The sequence below is a fragment of the Lacerta agilis genome, chromosome 2 (assembly GCF_009819535.1).
Source record: "Lacerta agilis isolate rLacAgi1 chromosome 2, rLacAgi1.pri, whole genome shotgun sequence".
NCBI lineage: Eukaryota > Metazoa > Chordata > Lepidosauria > Squamata > Lacertidae > Lacerta > Lacerta agilis.
This window is the reverse complement of record NC_046313.1, coordinates 116,568,004-116,574,372: the sequence shown is the minus strand read 5'-3', so window position 1 is coordinate 116,574,372 and position 6,369 is coordinate 116,568,004. Positions and strand designations below refer to the sequence as shown.

The window sequence follows — 6,369 nt, the reverse complement described above, 5'->3', positions numbered from 1 at the left end:
CCTGGCCCTTGACCCTGCCCCCGGCCTCTGTCCTTTTGTCCCATCCTGGCCGGAGGCAGGCCAAGGGCACACCTGAGCCGGGGGGGGGGGGGAGGGGAACCTGACCAGGCGATCCTGCCCGCTTTTGGCACCTAATGTGATTTCATGCCCAATATTTTAAATAGCTTTTTTTACATATCCACCAAACGTGATAAAATATCCATTTATGTTCCTTTCATTTCCAACATGCATTTGGAATATTTTGTATACATTCTCAGGAGTTCAAGGCTAACTATGCATCATCTTTTAATTTTTTTTAAAAAAATAAGAATTGGTGAGGCCCAAGATAAATGATCCCTTTGTTGCTCCTTCCACCTTCTGGGAAATGAAAATTTTGGAGGAAATTGTTGGAAATGATGATAGAGAGAAATTCCGGAGTGGGCATCATGTTAGGCTGCAATAGATTGTAATGGATTGCTTCGAAGTCGATTCAGCGAAAAAGGGGGCGAGGAGGAATCACCCCCAACCGCACTGTATTTTGCCAGAACAAAGGTAGCAACCCAATTTAATGGGGTCCCCCTGAAGCAGAATCCACAATGTCCCCAGCACCTTACAGTTTGGGTGTGGGTAGGAGGGTGGGTGAGAAATTCTGGCTCTTCAAGGGTTAAAGGCAGCGATTATATTCTGAGAGAGAGGACTTCCTGGGGGAGGGAGAACGCGTCACTTCCTCCTCCGTTTGCCCCATTTGATAAGCTGCGAGGGAGGAGATTCGGCAGAGCGGAAGGCTGCCTTTTGCAAGGTAGGAAAAGGGGGTGGGGTTTGGGGGTCTCCCGTGTCAGAGCAGCTGCTTTGCGGGAGAGGAGCATGCATGGGGTCAATTGAGCCCCTAAAGAGCTGTGGGGAGAGCAGATGGGCTCGAGGGGTGCAGGGACGCCCCAGGAGGAGAGCATGGAGGCAGTTGGGGGGGGGTGGAGTAGGAAACCCCCCAAAGGAAAGGGAGGGAGGCATGGATGTTTCGGAGAGAAAGGGGTCGGTGCTGGGTAGAGGGGGCAGGATTAAGCCACGGGGGGAGGGTGCTGCTGGGGCATTTCTGCCTGTTGAGGAGATGCTCTGCCCTAGAGCTACAGCCCCTTCCCCTAATGTGGGGTGACTCTGCCTTTTGCAAGGTAGGGAAAAGGGGGGGATATTTTTTTGGGGGGGGGGGCTCCCGTGTCAGTGCAGCTGCTTTGCAGGAGAGGGCAGTTTCGCAAAGGGGCAGCGGCGGGAGGGAGCATGCGTGGGGTTGCACCCCCAATTCAGCCCCCAAAGAGCTGCGATGAGTGCAAAAGGCTTTAAGGGGTGCAGGGGCGCCCCAGGACGAGAGCAAGGCAAGAAGACTAGGCAGGGAGGGAGGCAGTTTTAGGGTGGGGAAGGAAACCCCCCCAAAGGAAAGGAGGCGGGAGGGCTCTGGGAAGAGGAGGAAGGAGGCATTGCTGTTTTGGAGAAAGAGGGGTCGGTGCTGGGTAGAGGGGGCAGGATTAGGCCATGGGGGATGAATCTGGGGCATTTCTGCCTGCTGAGATGCTCTGCCCTTGAGCTACAGCCCCTTCCCCTAATGTGGGGTGGGGGGGGGGGAGGAGGAACGGAGGGAGGCAGTCCGGTCACAGCTCCAGGCTGGGAAGAAAGGAAAGGGATGTTTTTAATGGTGGTGGGAGGAAGATCCTCTTTCAGGTTCACTTTCCTGGCATGGTGGGGTTCAGAAGGGGGCCACGTCTCTTTTACTGCAAGTGGGATCTCCACTCCTAGGCAGGCTTATCATTCACCAATAAAATATCTTCGGCCGGAAAATAGCTGCAGGGCTTCTGAGGCTCCCTTTGCTTCTCCCTCCCTCCCAGGAACCTGCAGCTTCTGAGCTCCTCAGGAAGGATGGAAGAGGCTGATCCTGCAAACCAAGCTAGGATGGAAGGAGGAAGATGGACGGTTGACCTGGTCAGGATGTCTCCCACAACCGCTGTCTGTTCCCCTCCAGGACCCTCAGAGAGATCTGGTGAGTGGCAGGGAATAGAGATGGGGGCATGGAGGGATGGAGAGTGGAAACAAGGAAAATCCCAGAAACCTGCAGGTTGTTTAAACTTATGAGTTCTGCAAAATAGTTTCAAGGAGGCAGGATCCTAGAAAGGACCGGCTCCCTACCTCCAGCACCATCTGAGGCTAGGGGAGGGAACCCCCCAACACAGTGAGCAGAAAAGACATAGGGAAGAAAAGGCAAGAAGGTCTTGATTGTAAGAAGGGAGGGGAAGAGGAACGATGTGTTTCTGGGTGTCAGAAGAGGGAGAATATGCACAGCAGTCCATTGCAGATTTACTCATGAGTAAGCTCCACTGAGTTCAATGGGTATCTACTTTCAGGTCACTACTTAGCGTACCATGCCCACCTTAAGAAAGGATACAGAAAGCAGAGATTAATTTGGAACCACAAAACATGTTTAAAACCTGTTGGGGACTGTTGCAGAGGGGATGGCCAGGGGCAGGAGAATAACTAGGGCAGGAGAATCCCTGCAGGGCCTCTGAGGGTCACTTTGCTTCTTTTCCCATCTGAGCTCCTCAGGAAGGATGACAGAGTCTGATTCTGCAAACCTAGCAAGGATGGAAGGAGGAAGATGGACGGTTGACCTGGTCAGGCTGTCTCCCACAACCTCTGACTGTTCTCTCTCAGGACCCTCAGAGAGATCTGGTGAGTTCCAGGGAATGGAGATGGGGACCTGGGGGTTGTTGAGGGTCAGAAAGCTCCCCTGGCAAAAAAAATAAGGAAGGCTGCAGGGCCAGACCGCTGGACTGGCAGAGATTAAGGACAGGCAGGAATGGAATATTTTTTAATGGTGACTTGGGCACAGCCAGGGTTTGGGGGCTGCTGTCTGGTACACAGGCTGAGACCCCACCTGCACACAGACAGTGGTACATGCTCTGCTTATCTCCCGCTTGGATTGCTACAATGTGCTCTAGGTGGGGCTGCCTTTGAAGGTGACTTGGAAACTACAATTAATCCAGAATGCGGCAGCTAGACTGGTGACTGGGAGCAGTTGCCAGGAGCATATAAAACCGGTCTTAAAGGATCTACATGGCCTCGACCCCATAGACCTGAAGGAGCATCTCCAACCCCAGACACTGAGGTCCAGCTCTGAGGGACTTCCGAGAGCCAGTGTGGTGTAGTGGTTAAGGGCAGTAGACTCGTAATCTGCGGAACCGGGTTTGTGTCTCCGCTCCTCCACATGCAGCTGCTGGGTGACCTTGGGCTAGTCACACTTCTCTGAAGTCTCTCAGCCCCACTCACCTCACAGAGTGTTTGTTGTGGGGGAGGAAGGGAAAGGAGAATGTGAGCCGCTTTGAGACTCCTTAGGGTAGTGAAAAGCGGGATATCAAATCCAAACTACTCCTCTTCTTCATTGCCAGAAGTGAAGTTACAGGGAACTAGGCAGAGGGCCTTCTCAGTAGTGGCACCCTTCAGTTGACAACGATGTAAAGAGCTATGTAACTTTTAGAAGGCATCTGAAGGCAGCCCTGTATTGGGGAGCTTTTAATGTTTGATGGTTTATATATTTTGTAAGCTGCCCAGCGTGGCTGGGGAGACCCAGCCAGATCGGTGGAGTATAAAAAACAAAATTATCACCATTATCATCATCACCACCACCTCCACCACCATCAGATGTTACAGAAGGTCTCACTAGGATTGTAATTTTCACTACATTTTAAATTGTCATCTTCCCTTAATTTTAGCAGGTGATGAACAGGACAGTCATCGTTCTCGGGTGTCATCAGAAAGAACCAAGCATGAAGTCAAAGGAAAGACCTTTCAAGATCAACAAGAAACAAAACCACAAGAGAACAACCAAGAAGAGATCGGGAGGAATAATGGTTTTATTACGCAGACTGATAACGGCCATTGAATCCCAGTCCAGAAAAAAACATCACAAGGGGAAGAGATCAAATGATAGCTCTTTATCTGGCAAAACATTCAAAGGTAAATCTAGCCTCAACTCACACTGCATAATTCACACAGAGGAGAAACTGTGTAAATGCTTGGTGTGTGGAAAGAGTTGCAGTGACAGCTCAGGCCTAAAATCACATGAAAGAATTCACGCAGGACAGGAATCCTATGAATGTGGAAAGAGTTTCAATCGCCACTCAAGCCTTAAAACGCATCAGGAAGTCCACAGCGAGGAGAAACCACATAGATGCTTTGAGTGTGGAAAGAGATTCAGTCGCAACAGAAGCCTTACAGAACACCAAAAAATTCACACAGGGGAGAAAGCATATAAATGTCTGGAGTGTGGAAGGAGATTTGCACATGGATCTAGCCTTACTTATCATAGAAGAACTCACATGGGATAAACCATATGTATACTTGGAATGTGGGAACAGATTTGGTCAGATTTCACAACTCATTTTGCGTAAGTGAATCAAGAGGAGAAAAATATTTAGATTCTTGTAATGAGGAAGGCACTTTAATTTAATTAGAACACCACTGTTGCTAAATTTCATGGAATTCATACAATAATTCACATGGGAGAAATCGTACACCTGTTGTCACGAGGGTGGAGAATTATAAAAAGTAAAAAAAATGCAGATGCTGTAGATGTTAATGGTTAAAGGAATAAATTTACAATAAACAATCCCTGTGTGCCTGTGTGTGTTTCTGGGGAGAGAGGAAGGCCTTGTGGTCTCAAGGAATCTGCTGACATGGCATTCACCATTCACCCAGAAGCCATATGTGGTCCAAGTGGTTGAACAAGGGTTTAGGATTTATATCAGAGGTAGATTTAACCCCAGCAAGTAATCTGGGCCCATGGAAGTTTCTGAGTCATCTTTAAGGGAAGCTCCAAATAGAAGACATTGCAGTAACCCAGCCTGGAAGTTACCAGAGCCTGGAGTGCAGCTGCCAAGTCACCTCTGTCCAAAATAGGATCCAGTCGGAGAGCCAGCAGGAGCTGGAAAGAGTAAATGGGACAACCAGTGGCTGAGAGAAGGAGAGGTCTTGGAAGGAAGAAAGATCTTGGGAGGGAGGGGACTGAACTGGATTGCAAGGAAACAAGTATATAAATTGGAAATGTTTCTTCAAATCCAAGCACAGATGTGATGGATAATATGACTGAATGCCGGTTGCTGAAGAGGGCGAGGGGGAGCAGTTACTGCCCATTTCTGAGAGAAATCTAGTTTGTGAGGCTCCTGGCAAAATATAAAATTCCTTCCAGTAGCACCTTAGAGACAACTAAGTTTGTTCTTGGTATGAGCTTTCGTGTGTATGCACACTTCTTCAGATACACTGAAATGGAAGTCACTATAGTAAGAGAGTGAGGAGGGGTATTACTCAGAAGGGTGGTGGGAATGGGTGATTGGCTGATGGGTGTGGAAAACCTGTTGATGACTGTTAACGACTGTAATTAGTCCTAAAGGAAAAACAAGTGCATACTGAGAACTGCAACCAACAGATTGAAAAACCAATGTGATGGATGTCAGAGTAGGTTAAATTTACATGAGATTTTCCTATTAATTGTTACACAAAAAATAAGCATGTTGAAACACATTAAACATTCTGAGGTGTATTCTGTTTATATGTAGGAACTGGGGGAGAGGAAGATCAGTCTCAAATTTTTGTACTGGGCTTTCAGGTTGTTGTTCAGTCGTTCAGTCGTGTCCGACTCTTCGTGACCCCACGGGCCAGAGCACGCCAGGCACGCCTATCCTTCACTGCCTCTCGCAGTTTGGCCAAACTCATGTTAGTAGCTTCGAGAACACTGTCCAACCATCTCATCCTCTGTCGTCCCCTTCTCCTTGTGCCCTCCATCTTTCCCAACATCAGGGTCTTTTCCAGGGAGTCTTCTCTTCTCATGAGGTGGCCAAAGTACTGGAGCCTCAACTTCAGGATCTGTCCTTCCAGTGAGCACTCAGGGCTGATTTCTTTAAGAATGGATAGGTTTGATCTTCTTGCAGTCTATGGGACTCTCAAGAGTCTCCTCCAGCACCATCAGGTAGGGGAACTCAGATTGCTAATGAGCTATATAGCACAAAGTTGGGAGATAAGGAATAATGGATGTTCTAAAGGGCACTGAGCAAAATCACTTCCTTAAGTTCCAAGTGCCCAGAAGTGAGGGGTGGTAGTAACTGGGAAGATAATCTTTCCTGCTTGGCAGGGGGTTGGACTGGATGGCCCCTGTGGTCTCTTCCAACTATGATTCTATGATTCTAACCTGCATATCAATAAACATAAATAAATAAATGAAAAATACATACCCAATAAATTGTCCTCTCAGGTAAAAATAACGACTATGGATCAGTTCTCACTAGCAAGTGTAGCAAACTCATACTGATAGACAGGAAGGCATCAAAGAAAAAAATAACCCATGCCGTGTATTGT

At 48.3% G+C, this 6,369-nt stretch overlaps 1 long non-coding RNA gene across 2 annotated transcripts; it reads left to right on the top strand.

Moving 5' to 3' along the window:
* The first annotated feature begins 1,920 nt into the window (after window positions 1-1,920).
* LOC117042855 lies at window positions 1,921-4,485 on the top strand. Of its 2 annotated transcripts, none has more exons than XR_004426082.1 (3): window positions 1,921-2,005; window positions 2,566-2,691; window positions 3,732-4,485. It is a non-coding gene; the product is annotated as an uncharacterized LOC117042855 (long non-coding RNA). The 2 variants fall into 2 exon arrangements; XR_004426083.1 differs by having other exon boundaries at window positions 1,991-2,005; window positions 2,558-2,691.
* The last annotated feature ends 1,884 nt before the right edge of the window (window positions 4,486-6,369 follow it).